This window comes from Pithys albifrons, chromosome 3, assembly GCF_047495875.1.
Source record: "Pithys albifrons albifrons isolate INPA30051 chromosome 3, PitAlb_v1, whole genome shotgun sequence".
NCBI classification, from domain to species: Eukaryota; Metazoa; Chordata; class Aves; order Passeriformes; family Thamnophilidae; genus Pithys; species Pithys albifrons.
The window spans coordinates 64,651,871-64,675,723 of NC_092460.1; the positions used below are offsets into that span (position 1 = coordinate 64,651,871).

At 37.7% G+C, this 23,853-nt stretch overlaps 1 protein-coding gene across 1 annotated transcript in view; it reads right to left on the minus strand.

Moving 5' to 3' along the window:
* Positions 1–23,853, minus strand: part of TRHDE (thyrotropin releasing hormone degrading enzyme) — a 213,403-nt gene that overhangs the window by 143,657 nt on the left and 45,893 nt on the right. The window lies entirely within an intron of this gene.

The window sequence follows — 23,853 nt, forward strand, 5'->3', positions numbered from 1 at the left end:
ACAGACAAACAGAGAAACAAGTCAAAGAAATGAAAGGTTTGCCTGAGACAAACAGTAAGAGCTGAGGAGCCGAGGAAATGCTGTCAAAGGGACTATGAATAAAAAACAGGAGAAATGTTTTGATAAAGAAGGGAGCAAGTGAACCCAACTTGCTAGGACACATCTGCAATTCCTTAGACACATTCCAGTAAAGTTTTGCATATCTTCAATGCACAGAACATGAAGAAACAGAATAGCTGTTGAAAAGCCCATCTACTTCTCAAGTATAAAAGTATAAAAAATGAAGAAACTGAAGGTTCATTAGGTATTGACGTAACTCACTTCAGCAACTGTTCCATTATTAGAGATGTGAACACCCTAGATGTTCGTGTACTCTGCCTTTTAGTACTCTACATAGCCAGAAGGGCTTTAGAGAAGTTCTCAGGAACTCTGAAAATTAATAAAGCCTTGAGAAAACCGTAGCTTGAAAATCACAGAAGGATGGGACTAAACTGATCTCCTTCTTTGACAAGGTGACACACTTACTAGACAAGGGAAAAGCTGCCAGTGTTGTCTATCTGGATGTCTGTAAGGCCTTTGACACCACCTCCCACAGCATTCACCTGGACAAGCTGGGGGCTGACAGTTTGAAAGAGTGCACTGTCCAGTGGGTGAAAAACTGACTGGATGGCCAAGCTGGGGAGTGGTGGTGAATGGAGGTACATCCAGGCAATGGCCAGTCACCAGTGGTGTTCCCCAGCACTCAGTATTTGGGCCAGTTCTGTTAAGTAACTTTATTGATGACCTGGACAAGGGCATCAAGTGCATCCTCAGTCAGTTTTTAGATGGCACCAAGCTGGGCAGTTGTGTGGATCTGCAGGAGAGTAGGAAGGCTCTGCAGAGGGATCCATGGGCCAAGGTCAATTGCATGAGGTTGAACAAGGCCAAGTGCCACATCCTGCACCTGGGGTCACGACACCCCATGCAACATTACAGGCTGGGGGCAGAGTGGCTGGAAACTGCCAGCACAAAAGGATCTGGGGCTGCTGGCCAGCATTGTCTGAACATGAGCCAGCAGTGTGCCCAGGTGGCTGAGAAGGCCATGACATCCTGCCCTGTATCAGATACAGTGAGGTCAGCAGCCCAGGCCCAGGCCCTCTGTACTTGGCACACCTTGAGTCCTGCGTTCAGTTTTGGGCCCCTCAAAACAAGAAAGACATTGAGGCACCAAAGCATGTCCAGAGAAGGGCAACAGAGCTGGTGAAGGGGCTGGAGCACAAATCTGATGGGGAGCAGCTGAGGAAACTGTGGTTGTTTAGTCTGGAGAAAAGAAGGCTCAGGGGAGATCTCATTCCTCTCTACAACTTCCTAAAAGGAGTTTGTACCACGAGGTTGCTCAGTCTCTTCTCCCAACTAACAAGTGACAGGACATGAGGAAATGGCCTCGAGTTGTGCAAGAGGAGGTTTACTTTGGATATTAGGAAACAATTCTTCACTGAAAGGGGGGTCAGGCATTGGAACAGGCTGCCCAGAGACATGGTGGGATCACCACCCCTGAAGTGTTGAAAAAATGTGTGAATGTGGCACCTGGGTCAAGGTTTAGTGGTGAACATGGATTAACAGTTGGACTTGATGATCTTAGTGGTCTTTTCTGATCTTAATGATTCTATGAAACAGCTTTACGTGGTGAAGCTGTAATTGAGAGCAAACTACATAGGCAAAATGCAGTGACAAGAGAATTGAGTGACCACATGAGTATAAAAGATGTCAAAGGAAAAACAGCAGTTAAGCTGAACAAGCAAAAGAAGCCCTAAAAAGAAATGTTAGTAAAGTGAACATAAAGCAGATAGAAATTCAGTATGACCAATTGCATCTGCCAGGTACAGAAGCTGAGAACTTTCCTGATCAGCCCCTGGCAACAAGAAAGATACCAAAACAGATGTAGCACATTCTTCTAAAATAGCACTATTTGTCCAAGTACAATCTTGTTTATGCCCCATGTTATACCATGGCATTACAAAGTCATGGAGATAAATGTCTGTTCTCAGTACTACTAGCCCACTGAATACATAAACTTTTCCAATTATACAGAATTCAGAAAGGTTTCCCTGAGTAGAATTCCATTCTCTGCATCACAGATTTAAACATTAAAGTTATATTAAAGTTATATTAAAGAACCATAACAAAGTTAGGTTCACCAGCCTCATCGAAACTTCATAACTGATGAATAATTTACATTAAAATAATATAGGTTTTATTTCAAAGTGTTTTTTTATGATGACTTTTCTCTGTTAGAATCACAATTTTTTCCATACCATATTGTCTCATTATTATTTACAGAAAACTCAATTTCTGATCATTACACTTAAAAGGAAAAAAATCCAGTTAAAGATTTTGCTGCATTGGCAATGTTTGATGAAGGCAATGACTGAGCATACAAGCTTTCCTTTTCAGAAAATGTAAGAATAACTTGCAGAAAACAAATATTGCAATGTCTGTTAGAAGAAAGAGAATAACCTGCTAGATCTTCAGTATAATGAAAGACACAAAAGAACAACAGGTATGGGATCAGGATCAAATAGTCCTTGAATCTAGGAAGTCTTTTTGTTTTGCCTCCTGTCAACACAGTTCAGAGTACAAACCTAATTCAATGTGCACCATGGAAGCATTCTTAAAAATCTTAATAATACCATGCAGAGGACCATTGCAGTCCTATAGCAAACTTAGTAAGCCAGGATACCAAGTCATCAAATCATCTGCACTGAAAGTATGCAAAATTCACACTGAAATCTTTGAACCAAGTTCTCCCTTACAATGAAGACGTAATCTTCTCCTAAAAGCCAGACAATAAAACAGCCTGAATGAAGCAGTGTTTTCATGTATTTCCTGGTCCCTTTTCAGTGCTGGAACAACATAATTCAGATTGCTTGTTCAAATGTAAATTAGAATCAAAATTACTAGGACTTGCTTAAAGCAAATGATTAATATGTAGAAGATCAAAGTCTGGAGCTTCACTGACATTTGAAAATGCAAATGCAGAAGAGGATGAAGGAAAAACAAAGAGAACTGGGGGATTCTTTCTTGGTGCAAGCCTTAAAAATCTGCTAGTTTAAATTAAACAATGACAATTGTATCAGTGAAGTAATTCTCTCCTTATCTCATGGCTTTATTTGATGAAAGGTATTTACAGTATTTCTGTAAGAGGTCAATTTGGCTTTTTCATGCTATTATTTTCATACTTCTCAAGAAGATCTTTTAGTCTTTAAGCCAGTTTTGTTCTCTCTTATTTAGTAAACATTGATTTTTTCTTTTCCTCCCTGTCTGCATTTCAAATAGAGCTAAAACAAGCAAGGGTGGTTTTGTTTAATACCTTCAAAGGTGCTGAACCTTCTCTGGATATCTGGAATAAAATCCAAAGCTGAGACTTCTTTACAGATACTAAAATCCCAATTTCTTCTTCTTTAAAGCTTCAATAGCCGTCTGAAAGAAGTAAAATCCATCCTCCTTTAGAGAATACAGGAAGGGCCCCATACTTTACGTTACCATACATGATCTCAGTACATTCTTACAGCAGTCTGTGCTTCAGCTTGATGTCAGTTTGAAGGTACAACAGTGATGACCAAAGCCAGTCATCCACAGAGACAAGTTACAAGGGGCTTCAAGAATACCAGCTAACCCGCCAGCAAGAAAAAATTAAACATGTACTTGTTAAAAGGCACTTTTGACTCTTGCCAGAGCTGTATGCTGCACAAGGAACCACTATGCCATTTCCATGTGAATACTCAGTGTTGCAGTGACAACACAAATTTTACTGAATGGAGTAATACGCTCAACAAAGTGACAAAGTGCAAGATTATTACCTGCCCTGTAACATTTCAGCACTTGAAGTAACCAATGGAAAACTTTAGAAGCACCAGACAAAAGACGAGAAATCCCAACCATCACTTTAAGGTCCAGAAAAGCACATTCTTCCATTTGTCATTTAACAGTTATCTCTCAAAATCTTATAGCAACTATTTTTTGAAATAAATGTTTGGGTTAGCTCAATTGAAAACAAATATCCAAACACAGTGAATTAATTGTACCCAATCTATAATACGTAGAAATGCATGGATTATAGAAATATATTCTACAACTAATGAAAAAAGGTAAGGAATGATCATTACATAAGGTATCACAGAATTTTGCTATGTAGTCTATAGAGCTTTAGTCCTTCTTGACAGTAGCTCAGTGTCATTCGTAGAGATTTCACCTCTTAAAATGTTTTTTTCATAGTCAGAGAAATATCTTGACTTGTACCAGGATGCAATCTGATCACAATAGTACTGCTGAAATCACAGTTGAGAGAATGCATCTCCAGGCACACGAATCCCTGTAACAATTTGGCCTGCTGAAAATCCAAGCTTCTCCAGACATCCTGGCTTCCCCTTAACTCTCATTGTCAATCCAGCATAACTCTTTCAGCTCATGTTATTTATTAATTTTTCTCCTCTTCTAGTACTTTAATGATGCCTCCTTTCCCCTTTATTACAACTATTTATCCTGGGTTTGCTTCTCTCAGATTACTGCCTTTCACATCCTTAGGTGTATTTGCAATTTTCTGTGTTTGGATGCTGGAAGGAAGTAAAGAGAAAATTGAAGAGAGAATTGAATCTCATGTGACCTCCAAGAAAGAAAAGTAGTTGTGTCATCAATCCCCAAAACTCCTTTGGGTGCACATAATCAGAGACCCAGAGGAATTGCTATAACAGCCTTTCTCATGCAGAATCAGCAATTGCATCATTTTGCCACTGTGTTAATGTGTCACACTGACATATCAGAAACTTTCCCCTAGGTCACAATGGAACAGGCCCAGAGTATTTTTTCTGGTCTAGTCTATTCAATGATACATGACTAGCTTACCAACCTCATGTGGGAAACTCTGTTTAACATATTTCCAGGTACAATGAAAATTTAGACTGCTGGGTCTCTGGTGCTTTCCAACTTTTGAGGCTTTTACCTTTGGTACTGAAGATTTTAAGTATGCTGCAAGGCAGTTGGCAAATATTTTGTGGTTTCTTCTGAACTAAAGGACTATTAAGTAGTCGTCTGCAATTGAAGGTGATCAGATTAATTTCTTCAGTTGGTTTCTTGAAGGTCTGATAATTTTCTATCCCTCCCTCTTCCTTCAGCACAGGATATCAGAAAACCGTACATATGTATCTCTGTGATCAGATCTGAGGTTACACACTGGCACCGACATAAAACTGTAATAATCTGCTACTTCTTAGTCATCACATTCTGTTGAGATCTACGTTTTTTTCATCAGGCTACTGAATTTGCAGGAGTCTGACTGTTACTTTGGCTAAAGCTTGACCACTGATCTTTATTCTTGCTTACAACAGAATGTGTCTATTAAGAGCTGACTTGCTGCAATGTGTTTTTTCTTGACTATGTCAAGATTCTGTAGAGGTATATGAACAAAGTTGGTGTTCATGAAGCAGCAGAGTGCTCAGGAAGAAACAGTAACTTAAAACATAACTGAAGCAGTATTCTTCGGCACAGTTCCCGGCTACATCTGTCTTCCCTTGGGCACAGAAGCCACTTGATGCAGAGCTGTGTCTGCCGGCCCACATAGGAAATATGTTGGAGGTGATTGAATGGCTCACCCAAATATGCTGAACTGGCATGAGTTGCCACCTCTTTGTAATTTTGCATCAATACAACAGTTAAAAGGCATATAATACAAGGTGACTTGAAGTGGCTGTCATCACTTCTGTTCTATCTTTTGCTTAGTAACCACCACAACACAGTCTTCAATAAAACTAATCCTAGTTACAGCCTGACAAGTTTCCCAAATTATGCTTATGATTTGTTTTAGCATGACAGTTTTGGAAACTACAAGAGCTGTTCATTTCCTTTTTCTTTCACAGCAGACATACATTCAGAGATACATAAACACATAAAAGATGCCATTTGAATATCCAGAAAACACCAAAGCCAATGTCAGAAGACACTAGCCTACCCTGAAAATACTAAAAATTAAATTTTTAGTAACTACTGTATCAGTTTCAAAAAACGATAAAAAGGTGGCAATTTCTCTCTCATCTCTTATTGGAGCAAATTAACCAAAAATTCTCTTCTGTACTTCATTAGAGACACTGCAAAAAAGTATTTTCTTGTATCTGTTTCAAACCTGTCTCCTTCCACATACAATGTCCATCAGAGGTAGTAGGGTCTCTTTTAGGATTCGATAAACTGTAGTTCTGCATGAATTCATTTAGTTTTCTCTCTCCCTTTAATAAACTCTGTTAAGACCCCCCTTAATAATGTATTTTGTACACTCAAAGTCAACCAGTTTTGGATAAAAAAGGGGAGACTAGAAGGAAGGGAGAAAGAGAGTAATTTTTAATTTGAAATACCATCTCAGAATAATTCTCATCTGAGCCATTTCAATACTATGAAATACAGTTTTCATTGTTGCTTGCCTCCTTTTCTCTGGAAAACAAGGAAATAAAGGATGTTACTGATTTTGTTGACCTTATAAAGAACCATCAAGATAACGTTTTACAATGGGGGAGGGAGGAGGGGGAACCAGTCTTCACCGCTGAAAGGTACACTCAAATTTTAAGAGCAGTGTTTATGTAACATAGCTTTATACATTTTTAATAGTTGGCATATGAGTTAGCTTTCTAAACTCCTATAACCAGGACAGGATCCTCAATTTCTGCAAAAATGGCAGTCAGAATGAAATAAAACCTTTATATCCATGTGTTACAAGAAATTCATAATCACACTTCAAAATCACGAGTACGCAACTAACAAAGGAAGAGTCACATCTCTCATACTCAAGTCACTCATATCTGGCACTGTTCCTAAGAAAGGAAGAATTCTTGAATTGGCCTACACCTGTTCTGCCTCAGCTTTGCTGGAAAATAGGTTAGTTAACAAAAAAATTAAAGATAAAATATTCTACCTTCAGATTGAAGTGTACATGTATCAGCCTTGTCTATAGATTTTTGCCTTCAACTGACCCAAGTCCTAGAGTGGTATATGCTTCAACCCTAAAACTGATTTCTGAGAGGTTCCAGCCTCAAAGAACACTAATGCTCTTACTGCCTAACAAAGAGACTGCAAGAAGCTCCCAAGGACCAGGCTTCTTTTCTCAGAAACCCACCCACACCAGTGCAAAGGCTATGAGTGTCACTCCATGTTCTGTTTGCACTGATACTCGGCTCCTACCCAGAACACTGCAGATAATGCGAGTTATAGGGGTCACAGACACTGTAAGCATTTTCAGAGAAGCCTCTCCTTGATCTCACTCCCAGCACAAGAAGGCTGGCACTACTCACAATCCAGAGTGAAGCAACAGATGGGAAGGAGGGGAGAAGAAAGAGAATCAAAGCTTTTCCATGCTGTTTGCTCAGAGGTTGCCAAAACAGGCACTGACAGCAAGTAGCCACAGGGAACTGAGGCAAGCTTAAATCCTAATTTCTCAGCAGGTGAAAAGCAGGGAGATAGCATTTTAAAACAACCCCCTAGGAAGCCCTACATTTTTTCCCTTCTCCCTTTCTGTCTTTCTTTTCTCTTAAACTGTTTCATCCTCTAACAAACAAAATTGCCAGTGGCTTTCAACTTAGAGCAACAACCTGGAGGCAACTCATGAGTACTTTGTCAACAATGCTAATCCATAAACCAAAGAAAAAACACTTCCATATACAGTTAAAAAATACAAAATAGTTGTTTTCTCTGCAAAACAGGCCTAGGAAATGTAAACTGATGCAATCAGGTCCCTAGGGCGTTCTACAATATAAGAGTTCTACTTCTGTTCCAGAAATGCAGATCTGTCTTTCTCTGTCCGACTCTCCTACACATACACATTTCTACTCTATTTCACTTATGCTTGTTTGCATCCCACAGAAATCACAAAGAATGACTCTGTATATTTTGGTGTGCAGATATTCACTTAACACACACATTATGAAAAGATTTTCTCTCGTTATCACTGGATGATACTTCTCCAAATCAATTAATCAAAAACTATTTAATGTCATTTAAGGGGAGAAGCAGATTTTTTTTTAAGCTCTTGCATTTGGGAGTTGAGTATTCAATTGATACGGTACTCCAGTACTCCAGAAGCATTACAAGCAACTGGGAAGCATTAGTTCAGTTAACTAGTTCATTTAAATAAGCTCTAAATCGAGTTAAAGTGAAACAAATATACTCATTTTCTAAACCCAAACAGCAGTTTGAAATTAAAAAAAATGTATAATGATGACTGAAAGAAGTACTTTGCACTTGAACCAGCTTTAGAACATTCTCTTACAGTGTATGGTTTAACTGGTAAGCCACTAGTTTTTCTGAGAACTGTTATTTTCATATGTGCTCACTTTCCTTGGTTAGCCTTCTCCCACCAGAAGAGAGTCAAAATAACAAGATAGATCCTTTCTCCTGTAACAAAGATCTATTATTAGAATTCTTCGCTTTTCAATCTCTCTCACTTACCCATCTTCTGCCAGAATATCTCTTATTTGTATACATCAGTCAATCCAGGCAGTAAGTTTAGTAAGTCCACTCATCTTTTGCCATGTCCTGCTTTGGTAGTGCAAATGTGAGAGATGACACTCGAACAGTGTTGCCTGGACTGACAATGAGTGAACCCTCAACAAGTTATTTATAAGATTCCTTCCACTGTAGCCTGAACTATTCCATACTCATAGCCTGACACTGACTGAAGCACATTAGTCTGTTGTTTTATAGAGAGGTACGTAGAGGACATGTGTGACCCACCCAAAAGGTAACACGATCTTTTTACTGAGAGCAGCTACAGCAGTAACAAATCTCTTTGGGATGATAATGAGTTTAAGATGAACTGATCTTAATCCTGTCTGGAAGGTTACATTGATACCCTAACAAATAACTTAAGTGGGCTTTGCACCCAGAATTAGAAAAAGCAATCCCTGATCCCCCTCTGGTGACCATGTAACTCTTGCATCTTACTTTACCCAAACGCTTCCGTGAGCAGCACTACTGGGAACGAACAGTTGTAAAAAACCTACAGCACAAGATTATCCCTTTTTTTCATTTGTTAGCCTCTCCCTCCCTTCTGCCCTTCCATCCCTGTCAATCAGCAAGTATATTATCTGCTAGAGCAAGAGGGTTTACATATCTTACAAAGCCTCAGATAATCGACTGTAAATGGATGCTTTTATTCATCTGACTCTTACTTTTTACAAGACCTACAAGGTTCTGGCCTTGATGAGAACTGGAAGCACCAGGTTTTACAAATTAATCTGCCTCCCTAGCAACAGTGTGGATTTTCTAAGACCCAGCTCTGGGAAAGAACTGCCTGTAGTAAAGCTGGACATGACCCCTATCAGCATATGAAGTAGAAAGAAACCAAGTGGATTTGGGAAAGATGTGGAACTGACATAGTCTGAAAAAGAAAAATAATACAGTACCTAAAGATTATACACATACAGTATGCTAATATTCCACAAAACAGCAACAACATAACTGATACTATTACTTCTGGACCTCAGTAGTGATATCTAATCTAAGTGCCAAAACCAGGGCAACCAGATTTTCTGTCTTTTGTATTTTTTAAGTAGCTAGCAGTCCTAAGAGGAAATAAGTTACCATGTCCTGCCTAAATTGTCAGACTTTCCGTTGATTACAAAAAGCCCTTTTTCTCTGACTGGTTTCTCCTTTCTGCTCCAGGCCTAAGGTATAACACTTAAGTCAAAAGGTTTTCCTTCAAAGCAATAAACTACACATGAGGTCTAGGTTCAGTCTTTCCTAGTTGCACATTTTCCTTCCTGTCCACTTCTTACAGCAGACCAATGAAATCTATTGAGTCCAAGAAGTAAAGACCTACTTGTTCAAAGACAGCTCACTCATTCCTTTACCAAGTCAGTGAAACAAGGACTCAGTGAAATTTGAAGAGGCTTTTTGCCATGTGCCATATGGTCTCCCCACATTTCACAATTCTGCCTCCAACAACGTTTAGAACCAAAATATCAGTCTCTCTCCCAGTAGCCTATCAGGCACCTCATTTTTGCAATGCCACAAGCCCATCTAAAACACAAATGCACAATAAAACTACTTCATGTGAATCCGTTTAGGAAACTTACCTACCACTGCTTCCTACCAGAGTGTGGATCTACTCTCATAGAAGGATATGTATTCATTCACTTATTTCACACAGAATCTACTGTCTCGAGAATCTTACTCCCTGGTTTGATACAGGAAGAAACAATCAGTTACTATATATGAGACAGCTTCTTTCTAGAGATTTGCATAGTGTTTCCCTGAAATAAAGATTGTTTCCAGCCATAGAAGAAAGCAACAAAGGTCAGACAACGTTCTTAGATCCTAAGCCTAGCATTAAGAGATGGATAAGAGCTTGTAAAGAAATTCTTAATTTCTAAAATGACTTGATAGAAGCACAGTATAGTACTTTACACAGAGAACAGTTGCAAGATATTGGCTTGCTCTTTCTGCCATCTCAAAGTTTGGAATCTATGACTGTGGAAACCATTTTTAGGGCATGAAATCACGCTTCAAACAACTTGCATAGCTAAAGCTCCAATTGTTTTGCCGTACCTGAAGATTATCCTTTGGGCATTTTTTGTGATTATTTCTTCCAGATGCTTTAATTCTGTCCTTGAAATCCTTTAACAAAATAAGGTAAATTCTCCACAACATGATAAAATAGACAATTTCCTTTCTCAGCCAATAAAAGGTCAATTGCAAATGATTCTGTCTCTTTTTACATAATTTACTCAGCTTATAGTATCATTGGATGTCAACAGACAGGGACCCCTACACTAGTCCTTCAAGGGACTACAGGCATATCCTTCTCAACAACCTTCTTCACTGCTTTCTTGTCAACATGATCTTGACGAAAGATCTCAGAGAAGGAGAGGGGAAAAAATAAGGAAGAGCATTTCTCATCTGATTAACAACTTGCTAGCAACACCAACAATCTTTCCCTTTACTTCTACAGCTACCTTAACATTGAAAAGTGGTGACTCATTTCAAGCTTACTTACAAAGGCAAACAGAAAATTTTAACTACTTCACCTACTTGTGCTTTTGCACAAAAATGGCAAGCGTGCACATAAAAACATTTGAAAGCTAATAAAATACCTGTTTGTTGGGAGAAATTAAAAAAAAAATCACAGGAAAAATCTGATTCTTAGAAAAGGGTCTTACAGTGTCAATGTATGCCATAATCACAGCCTAAAATAAAAGTCTGAGAGGATCCAACACAGAAGACTTCCCAGATTTCTGGACTCAAGAGATCATGGATTCAAAAGCACAAGTGAAGAGTTCTTCTCAGTCTGGAAAGCAAACTGATTTTTTTTCTTTAATTTGAATCTACATTTGAGTAACCTGATATTTGGTCCTTAAGACAGTAATTTCAAGGAAAGCCAAGCAATGATGAAAAGGCTTACTGGTCTATTACTCTTGCTACTGATATTTGTATTTCCAGGATGGGAAAATCCTGATGGGGAGTGTTATACAGAGCCATACTACACTAAAGTGCTGCCCAAAACAGCAAGAGATTCCTCGCGCAGATGTCAGTTGAGAAGGTGACCCCAAACAGCTGCACCGTTCACGAACAGGAACATGACTTATCACGGATCTCTAGCAGTACGATACATCAATTAGCAGATCACCTTTTTATGAACTGCACATGGACTTCAATATAATTTGCAGTTTACCTGTCATCTAGGCAGCGACATGTAAACCAGAAAGTCAGCTAACCATTTGAAAGGAAAAGATCATTTACAACTGAAAATCTATATAAGAAATTCCATCAAACACAAGTGAAAGCAAACTGTTGGAAGCACCTTCCATTAACTGAAATGTTCTATAAAATTCTTCTTTTCTCTTGAAGAAAATCTTAAAAAAATGTTTTCTTCTGCAATCAGGAAATAGGTGTTTGAAAATATGCCATATGTATCAGTCATGTTTTTACAATGAAAGCTTACTGTAGCTAATCAAAAACCACTACCCCCAAGTTTTTTCCATTCTTACAAATTATAAACCTCAGCACAATCAATATCACAAAAGGTCAGCTTACACGTTTGTTCAAAAGGGAAGTCTCTTACAAGCAAAAAAAATGTATTGCATCTATTTCAATTTTTTCTTCATTAATATTTTATTACATGAATTCTAAACATTTCTTCTGTAAGCACATTGCTATTGACATCTGTTAGCTATCAAACATTCTGTACATTGAATATCACTGCAGTCAGAAATCACCTGTTGGCATCTTCCAGCTATGAATTTAAGAGTTCAGGGCAATGAGGTACTTACACATGTTAAGTCTGACTCAGTGAAAAAGAACTATGCACTTAAATTCCAATATACAACTTGTTGAAATAGCTCCTGAATTGAAATCTCCATTGGCAAATTATTCATTTGAATGTATAGGGTTGCACAACTCTTCCTCTTCTATTATGTTCTTACTGAAAAAATAACTGTTTTCTATGTCCATTGAGGGTATGCCAGTTAACAGGCTTAAAAAAAAAACCCACCGGATACATTTTAAAACAGCCTTTCTTCCAAAAATGTCTACAGCTATTTGAAAACCAAAAATCAACAGTATTCTTTTTAACCACAAAATACAAGAACACTTTTTCAAATTGTTATTCAGTAGGAATATTTCTAACATATTTGAATACCATTCTACACTCTAATGTTGCCTATTCCAGAAAATCCCTTTTGCAACACTGTTAATCATTTTATAAATCAAATTTGCAAGCTCTTCTAAAAACCTACAATCTCATATCCATTGTACTTCATAATGTCAGATATTTCTGGTCACAAAGATATTCTTTGGCCTATCCATCACCATATGAAAATATATATGGGATGTAATTTATTCTGACATTTATGGTACAACGTAAGACTTTCATTTCATATTCTATACTGTATATATTCAATAGACAATATACAGAAATTCTGCCCATCCAACAATATCATTTCATTAAAGAAAAAATAAGACTACAAATAGTATTTTATTCCGAGTATAGAATTTAGGTTGGATAACAGTGAGTAATGCCAGATTTTATAGCACTTCAATGTTGATTTAATCAGTTATTATTCTGAAGCAATTTTGGCTTAGTGGTGTTTTAGATCTTAGAGATTCACTCATTTACAATACTGGATCCACAATTTACACTATTGGTTAAATGTCACTAAATAAGTATTCATATTTATATCTCCCCAAACAGGCAACTATTTTAAGGCATGACATGGAGAAGGAGTTCTTTGCATTTATTTCATCCTACTGCAAATGAAGAATTGAGCTGGTCAGAAGCAGAACATCAAGAACTGAATGAAAAGACTGTTTTACCAACAGGACAGCTTCCATACAAATTCTGGTGGGGACTAGCCATGTTAGATTGATGATAGTTGATGGGATTACAGCCTAGTTGGGGCAGGACACAATACATAAATGTGCTATTAGTAGCATAGTACATTAATCAATAGTGATGAGTGTAAAAACAAAATCTATCTAAAATCTGATCTCAGTATGTTTTCCTTAGTTTTTGTACACAAGTAATGGGAAATTTAAGCAAAAATCCATAAGCACTGATCATTACACTATAACTTAACTGTACATTTAGAACTCTTGTTTTAAAAAGCTCTTTGTCTACAGAAATTAAAAATACAAAAGCTCCCCAATCTCATCTTCTAAAATTGTACAATATTTTTGCTTTGGATGGCAAAAAAGAAGAGAAATTAACTTTTGTTAATTACATCTAGATCTAAAAGAAACATAAAGGAGGACAATAATGTCTGATCCAATTGATTAAAATCTCTTAACTAAAAACATTCCAAATCAGACTTACAATAATTTCAAGGCTTAAATGGGACATCACCTTTATAAGATCAGGCCAATAAAACATTATTTTCATCTCTAAAATCATCTTTTTAAAGCATATGTGTTTAGGTGCAATTCCATTTAAAACATCAATCAGTATGCATACTGAGCACCAAGGACAAGCAGTTGGTAGCCCACATGTAAAGTCAGGCAGTTCATATTGATCCTCAAATCTGCAATTCATCCCAGCTCCTGGCAGCTCTCCAACCACGTATTGAATTTCTAGTCTAACAGCACTTGGGATTTCCCATCTCAGTGCTCATCACAATATATAAAAGCATGAAAGAAAGATGTCAAGCAAAGATTGCTGTAATAGAGAAGAGCTGCATGTTCAGGTTTAAAGATGGAGAGACGGGTTCAGTGCTAGAAAAGCTCCAGTGGACATAAAAATAATGTTGAGAGCTAAGAAGGCAAACAAAAGGTTATTTATATGCTGTTGAGTGCTAGAACTATACCTCCTTCACAATCATGTTGGCAGGGATGCAGAACTTAACACAGTAGTGTAGAGAAGCTAATATCCACAGATTCAACAGTTCAGCCTATCTGGTAAATCAAACACTTGAGACAAAGTCCAAGTAAATCCATAATCCCAAATGCCATAAAATGGGACTTCAAGTGAGACAAATAAAGGAAGGGGCAAAAAACCTTTTTCATCTCTATTTTAACTGCTAGAGAAAAATTCTTTTTAAAGAATACAAACCTTAGTATGCCACTAAAACACATTAAAACTTTATCACATTTTGAGTAAATATTATTTTTAAATCTCCAGTAAATCTCAGATGATAGTTTTAAACACCTGGGTACAGGATTCAGCTTCATCTTCCTGTTAACTGAGTCTGAAAATGATAGTACACCATAGAAAAGTATGCCATCCAAATGAGAAAACAGCCTGACCCAGAGGCCATCACACCCTAAAATGGCACACCCAGAAAGACCAGAAAAGGATGACAGAGGCAATCAGCCTCATAATTACGCCACTCAGCAACCAGTCTATAAATTCAATCCTCCCCACGACAGCAAAGAGAAGAAAATATTATTATTCGAGGAGTAAAACTCAGTGATCTGCATAGAGAAAAATGTAAGCCAAGGGTCTAGTATTTCCTTGTTACAAAATCCAGTACGTGCATCTTCTATTTTATTTTTCACTAACTCTCCTAAGACAAGAAAGAAAGAATCTTTACAGGTGCCACTTTGTAATATAGATTATAACAAAACCACAATCCATTTAGGCTGAAAAAAGGCAGCATACTCTATGCATTTGAGAATGTATCCCCTGTAACAGATTAGTGAGAGGACAAAGAAGATACCTTTCTTTTATTAAGGTACTCCACACACATCTCTAGAAAAGCATCGGTTGTCATGAGAAAAGAAGGAACTGTATCCAAGATGAATGCACTCATACAACTATTTCATCAGAGCATGAGACACAGGGCTACTGACAAAAAAAAAATCGTGTGTATTGAGGGAACATCACCAACAACTGAAAATCTGCCCCTTCCTAGGATACATACATTTCACTAGTATGCTTAGTTTCAGGAAGAATATGGTGATAGAATACCAGGATAAAGAAAAGATGTCTTACTGCAGAGACTCCATCCACATGTGGGTGTTTAATGTAAATCCACTTTTACAAAGGTCTACATCAGAGATGAGGTTTTAGCAACTTGAAGAAAGGCATTACCCCATACAATAGATGGATCAAGACATTCAAAAAAGCTTTTAAATATACATAAGTGGTTCTGTATTTTAATACCATGAACCAATACCAACATTATCAAGAATTTTCCATATTCACAGAAAGAAAGAGCAACATTGATGTGTGGACTTGTTCATAATCCTCAGGTCAAAACACCTTGATCCTGGATGTGAAGGCAAATTCCAAGGTAGGAGTGTTAAAATGAATTTCAGTGAAGCTCATCAGTTCTACAGATCAAAGAATATGCTGTCAAAAGACTGGCTCTGCATGGAATTACCTTCCAACATATAAAATAGCTTGCTTGTCAAGTCAAAAGTTTTGATATGAAGAGAGACATTTATATTATCTCTAGTCCTATTACCTCTCTGTAGGAGCCCTCTTCCTAAATACGAATATTGAAGGGAAACAATTTTACAGCATCTGTGTCTGTCAACTTTTACTTACAGTCTACTTGAATAATGGAAATGAGCCACTGATGGTAGACTGTAAGACAGTTTCTTTCTCTCTTGGTGAGTTGACTCTGCCCCCTTTATTTTGCTAAGAGGCTTTCTAATGCTGAGGTCCCTGATTTTGTAATACAGATACAACATGCATTAGAATCTTATGAGTTACTTTGAAATTACACTTAACTTTACACTGTTGTACCATCTGTGACTATAATCTTCCTGGGGTTATAGTTTCAGGCATACTGGCAACAGAGTTGACTTAAGAAGTTCAAGAGTTCACCCACAGCCCAGCCACCAGCAGCTTCTCAGCAATACAGCTAAACTACTGGACCAGCCTGAAAAACAGCTCTCTGGAGGAGCTGGTTAAAAATAACCTCAAAAAAATCAAAGGGAAGCAAATTATTTTAAACCAGTGAAGTCAATGTCTTATGAAAGACATGTAGGAGAGAGTCTGCTTGACTGATCTTTCTTGGGTCCAATGAGAAAGTACTGCAGTGATCATCTCTAAGTGGAGAAGGCAGCAAGTAAAAGGTCAGGAGACTTCTGCAATGAGGGACAGCTAGCCCACAAGCAGTGAACAGGACCCATCTTCACCTTGGGATCCATAAAAGCCTGAAAACAACCACACTGCCCAAACATCATGGTTTAACCCTGGCCAGGAGCCAAGCACCACACAGCAGCTCACTCATACCCATCAGCAGGATCAGGGACAGAATTAGAAGAGTAAAAGCTGAAAAATCCATGAATTGAGATAACAGTTAAATAGGGAGAACAAAAGTCAGGCACACAAGCAAAGCAAAACAAGGAATTAATTCACTGCTTCCCATGGGTGGTGTTTAGACATCTTCAGGAGAGCAGGGCCCCATCACACATAATAGTTACATGGGAAGACAAATGCCATCACTTCAAACCTTCTCCACCTCTCTCTTTCTTCCCCACTTAATATACTGAGCAGGATCTCATATGATCTGGAATATCCCTTTGGCCAGTTTGGGTCACCTATCCCAGCTCCCAATATCCCATAGACCCCCAGTGTCATTGCCAGCGTGGCAATACAAAAATCAGAAAAGGCCTTGGCTCTGCGGAAGCCCTGCTCAGCAACAACAAAAACATCCCTGTGTTATGAATACTGTGTTCAACACAACTACAAAACACAGCCCCGTACAGACCACCATGAAGAAAATTAATTCTATGCCAGCAAAACCCAGCCCACCTAATGTTCTAATTATCCACATGTCCAAATTCATCTCATGTTTGTAAGACTCCCTGTCCCCAGAATCCGTATCCTATAATGCACGCTTCTTGGTTCCATATTCAGACTTAGACCCTTTTTACACAGGCAACAGAAAGGTGGGAACTATAGCTTGGGAGAGCCTCCATAAAAGTCTGGAACCTGCTGACTACAATTTTATCTATAGATAAGTGTTCTTACTACCTTAATTACCAGATTATCATCATAAAATACAGCCAGGATAATGCAAATATATGCTTGTGTGTGTGTGCGTGTGTACATATGTATGATTGGAAAGATAGTTTAATATTAAAAGTAACATTCACGGACAAGTAGTACATGTACAATTTTGAGAAGCTAGAACTACTTGTAGGAAAATTTGCTGTTATTGTTTGAAATTACATTATATTCACTCATAGTGTTATTTTTCTCCATTTCACTACTGTCACATTAAATTATCCTTCAGCTGTGTACTCGGATTTGACCATTATATATGCCATATCAGTCATCACACAGCAATTGTATTTTGATTGCAAAGAGCAAGCATCCTTTTTTTTCATTTTTCTTTTTTTTTTTTGAGAGAGAAATAGACCAGCAAAGATTAAACACAGTGAATTCTCTTAGAGCTGGACTTCCATCCAGTTGTCCACAAATACAGTATAAGCATTATAGAAGGCTGTCTGTTCATTATTACTCTGACTGACTTAGAGCAATGTTGAGTATCCTTTGGTATCACCTGACAACATTCTTGTCTTTGGAAGGTCATATTAAGAGCTACATTAGATCATTTTGTTATCAATCATAACTTGTACAATTCATATCCTTTTAATCACTTGGAAACTCTTGTACAGTTTCTACAGAAAAACTAGAGAGATGACATGAAGCCTAAAACAGCATTTCTAATGCCTCTGTTTGTTACTGAGTAACAGCCTGTCTCTTCATAAAGCTCAATTGCCTGTGATTACCCTAAGACAGATGTAAAGCTTAAAACATTTCAAGAATATGGAGAAGAGATGACTACAAATTCATTTTTACATTAGTGGTGAAAAGACATATAATGCATTTTTCTATGTATCAAAGTTATGGCTCAGTTTTGTGAAGTTTTATCTATTTCCACACCTGAGAATTAGCACCTAAGGAAGAACAACTTTCAGAAAAATTTTAAGCAGGAAATATTGCAGCCACTTGTATGTCCCTCACATGAAACTTTATCATCAATACTTTAGTTTTGAAAGGATGTGAGTTCCAACTGCCTTCTGTTTCAACACACTCTCAAATTCAATCTAACAAGTGAACATTTTATATAGGTCTGATCAGCAAAACATGTGCCTACCTTCACCTTCAGCACTCTTTGGCTTTCAGCTGTGCCTCTGAACAGGAAAACAGAACTGCAGTGCTTCTCCATTTGCAAAATGCATTACATGTGAACAGACAGTAGTGATCACGCTATGCTTAGGTACTATACCACAGTGGAAACATCTCACATAATTTCATATGAGAAATTCAACTAGACTTCTGTTATTGCTTGGGAGTCATAGCCATGTGTAATTAAAGACCTGTCAAATTACCTGTACTTTTACATCATTACTTTCAAAGGAAATCTAATGTCAGTGTTGGTCATACAGCAAACCCCCTGCTGAATAAAATGCATACAGGAGCTCTTTTGGCATGATCAACTTCACCAATAAGTCCCCATCCTTAAACAGCTCAGGGATCAGTTGCAAAGCCACAAACTCAGGGAATATTTGGAAACAGTTGCTAAACACTTATCTAAGCCGCCTCAGAGAAACAGCAATAGCTGCAGAAACTTATGATAAGGGTCTCAAAAGTACATTTCTAAGTTCTTTTGTGGATCTGTCCTCTTGCCTTCCACTTCCACCGACTCCAGAGTTCAACTGCCCAGTATCATACAACAGCAGAACTAGGTTCTGTTGTGCCAAAGCTCAACACACCATGACAAAAACTGACTTGATTCTTCTAGACTAAAACATTGCCCAAGTTTAACTTCAGTGAGGAGCAGTATATGACAAGGAACATATTTTTTAGTTGAACAGTGGGAGTTGTTTGAGCTTAATACACTTTCTGAAGTGTGCTATCACTATGACAAATACACATCTTCACAAGGACAGCTTTGTTAGAAGGGTTACTGAAGAGAACCAGATAGAGTGAAGGAAATCACAGTCTTCACAGAACTGACCCTGATTCAGGAAATGTTAGCGTTTAAATTCACAAACAGATGGTATTTAAATAAATTAGAAGAAAAGGAGAATTCACACACAGCAAGAGAGAACTGGGAAATCAAGTTTAGCAGTGCCTGCCAGAGATCTCCACAGCATTTTTATTAAGTGATACTTTCAATGTCCATTTACCATTTTAAGAAGCTTGCCAGCAAGTGGGAAGAGGGGTGGGGGAAGATGTACAGTGACAATTCACTTCCTCAAATGAACATTGTTCAACCATCTTCATATTTTCATCTTTACTCTGAAAATCATTGGGTTTCTTAATGAATGAAGTTGCTTCAGGCATGGAGCTGCAAACATAGCATAATTCATTGTGTCAGGGTATGTTTTAAGTTACAAAAAGCAAAAGCAATATAAGGTGAGCACAGACATCCCTTTGAATGTCAGTAACTAGCTTGTACAGGTGGATGGTTTATAACTAAGCCAGTAAAATCTAGGCAGCAGCAATAGGTTTATTCAGCTCTGTAGTCATACATTTTTTCACATCTTTGTATGAATAGAAATCTCTGGCCTACTTAAGCCCCTCTTTAATGTGTTATGATATTTTTCAAGACACATTCATAATCTCTTGGAAGAAACTCCTCATGCTCTTCACTGATACATTTTCACGTATCTTCTTTATGTGTGGATCTATAGGGGTTTTTTTACAGTACAGAAGAAAGATGTGAAAACTCACTTTTATACATCTACATAGAGACTTTTAACTATTTCTAATATTCAGGAAACTTTCAGTAGGCAGTAACTTTTTTGTAACTCTCACTGCACTAGTACAACATACTTCTTACATTTACCAGGAAGAAAATTAACTGTATAGATTATTTTGTGTGTGTACTTCCTTCATCTATTTTCCTTATGGTATGAGGTCCATCTTGGCAATTAAACTGTGTGTGAATAAGGTAACATTAAATACAAGTCAGTTTAAGTGAGGTAGTGGGCAAAGCGCTTTCTGACCAGCTTTGCTTAGTGAAACTTCTGTTTCTCAAAGTAATGTATTTGCTGCCCTCAAATTGGCATCTAATGGAAAACAAACTTTGTCACAATACCATCTGGAGAGCAAGACAAAGTACCCCAAAGGAGCACAATCATTCTAAAATGGAAAACATGGAGAGTTAACAGGAATGTTTTGACAGTGCTGTAGGAAAAAAACAAGGGGGAAAAAAGCAAAAAAAAAAAAAAAGCACCAAAAACCAGAAACACACTTGTTTTCCATTTCATTTAAGTTTAGCAATGACACTGATAAAAAAAATTAATAAAATCACATATTCTTAAATGTCCATATAATCAGCATGAAACTGATGACAGTAAACTGATGGCTATAAAAAACCCTGCTACCTCTGCAAAAGAAAAACACAATGCGAGTATTGTTAAATCTCCTTTTAGCCTTTCTGCATGGAAGTTGTCATTCCAGCAATCCAGAGACTTCAAGTAAGTGGTAGAAGTTATAGATTAGCTCTGAAACTATAGCTGAGCATCCTAAAACACTTCACTAACAACTCTTTGAACATCAGTCTTACCCTAAGAGGAGGAGGGCAAGGAGTTAGGCAAACCCTAACAGCTCTAAGAGACAAGTGAGGGAAAGATGCAGGAGAAATGTCTTTTAAGGATTTCTTGCCTGCCTTGGCCAAGGAAATATGCTGTAACAATGCTGCCCTGTGACTTTCAGGCTAAATAAAGTTGTGCTTCTGAAAGATGAGTCTAAATAGGCTTTGTCATTACATAGCTCTTCCATGTCTGGAGAGCCAACACAGCGACTATAGAGATCAGCAAGCATAACCCTAGGCAGGGCTAAAACTCATAGAGAATACATGTTTTTAGAGAGGACTGGAAAAAAATATTCCATTGTATTAATTTATAGTCCTTATTAGACTTATTTGAACTTGTTTCTGAGTGCAGCCTGAAACTGAGCCTTCTTCATTTTTAAAATCAAACAAGGGAGGCCAAAAACCACAATGTTGAATGAGAAGAAAATACTACTGATATTGCTGCTGCTGAAGTATGCAAAACTACCTGTTTCAATCAATTCACACCAAAAATTCTTAAAAAATAACAGAATTGTCCTGTACTCAAATCATACATGTTAAAAATAAAGTTCGAGTGAACTACATTTGTGTTTGGTCAATACTCTAATCTGTCACTCCCCCCCTTCCCCCCCATCAGCACAATACCTTCATATAACCAAGCTTCAGTCTTCAAGAAGCCTCTACTTCACATGTAAGACAGAAAAACCAGAAGTTACCATAGTATCCTTGTTTCTCCCTGCCCTTCACTTGAAACTGCAGGGTTAAATGAAAACTGGAACATTCATGAATTGCACTTGAAATTATCTTTATTAATACTTTGTCATACAACTATGAACCATAATTATGGAAAGTTGAGTAAGTCCTCAGTAAACTTTCATATTTAATCAACTGGTGACATTATGAACATGTTACTGTTATTCCTTTAGCTTTGTTTGTGAATATACAATTCTCTTGAAGGTACTGTTTAAACAGCACTCACTGTGTAAGACAGCATAGGGAGACTATATGTTTCATTAGGTCTACAACAGCCTTTCCCTTTCCACAAAAAGACAATATACTTGAGCAGACTGTGTAAGCCTTCTGTACTGTTTCAGATGTACAATGTATTAAGTTTCTATCTCAGTTGTGAGAGAAAAGGCCATAATGGCCATTTCTTTCTTCTTCCTACTCTAATTCATACAGACCAACATTACCTACTTCATTCAAACTAAATGCTATAGTACAATTTTCAAAAGAAAAATTTCCTGGTTTAGCACATCCTTCTGCAATACAATCTTCCTACGCACCGCCCATGGATTCTCATACACCTCTTCTTCAGCACCATCTTTATCACAGTATCTTCAGTGATTTCAAATATCTTTTTTCCAAACCCTTTTATGTTTGTTTTTCCACCATGCAGCTGAGCTCTGTCTGCATGTTAACTTTCATAGTGCCATGTCATGCACAGAAAGTAGCTCTCCCAGTATCCTAATGACATACAGACTCTATCCTGCAATTAAAAGCACTGTTCCCAATGTCTCTACAAACATGAAGTTCACTGCAGATGCAAGGAAGGCCTAAGCTTTTTCCCTACATGTGTTCCTTTAAGATAAAGCTGCAGTTGCCAATGTAAAAGGTTTCAGCTGCTGGTCAAAGTCTCTGATGAACCCTCTGGACTGCCAGATCCAAAAGGCTATTAAAACTGTTCTGCAGCCTCTCTAAAAAAACAGAATGAGTTCAAAAGCTGGACATGGTCAAGAGGGTCCTGATCACCACAATACCATTTTGCAGGAGAAATCAGTACTACTTTTCTGATATTCATACGTGAATGTTTCTGGTCAAGAACAGTATGATAAAGCCAACAAAAAGACAATACTAGCTGCCCTGGAGAAGACAATCAGAGATGAGAGCTCTGCTCAAGCAGAGAGAAAGGACTTGTAATGAAAGCTACTTCACGCACAGCCATCTAAAAGAGTATTTTGAATTCATGTGCTTTTAGGCATTTAACTCATATCAGTTAGATCACCACACAGCTTTCTGGTGATTCCCATAATTTCTGTGAGGTTTCTGTATCTGTCAAAGATCCTATCCCATTTTATAAATGCTACTGAAGGATTTACCGCATCTTTTAGCCATATAAGAATCAGAGAACAAAATTAAACTAGCCAGATTATTTTTCTCTCTCTGTAGTCAACAGAGATACCTTTACTGGTACCTCTGCAGTGAAGATTTTTTTCCTCCTAACTCATGATAAAATGCATCATTTTCTGAAGGCATTTATGTTTCTCACAATACTGCAGAAAAGTCAGCGCACCCACTTCTACATTGGTACTAACTGCTCAAATGACGTACTGAATAGCAGCTTAGGAAAAAATCTGTTTACGTTCAGAGCAAGGATTCTCTTGACTCAAAAAAAGTCCTGCCATTTTCACAATCCTGCATCCTATTACACTCTCATAACAGCATCACCCTGTGGGTTTTTTGGGTTTTTAATTACTCATTTAAAGCCAAGCTGACTTAGCCGAGTAGCCAGTGGAGACCTTGTCAGATTTGGTCATCTTCCTTATACTGTGGGCTGACTGAACTGCTACTGGCATCAGTGCTCCCATCTGAACACTTTCCCTGTTTGAGAGGTACAGATTTTATACATGTCACAATTAAGAAGGGAGGGAAATAAGTAAAGAAAGAAAACAAAACATTTCATTCAGAAGAGGATTATTCCACCAGAGCTCATCCATCTTTATTCCATACAAAGCTCCTTTATTCCTTTATGTAACTTTACCCATGTCCTGCAAAAAATATCAGACTTCCCATGCCAAGGCAAGAGAGAGAGACAGACCAAGTTCCCTTTGACAAAGTTCCAAAACCTGACAGAATGCCCACT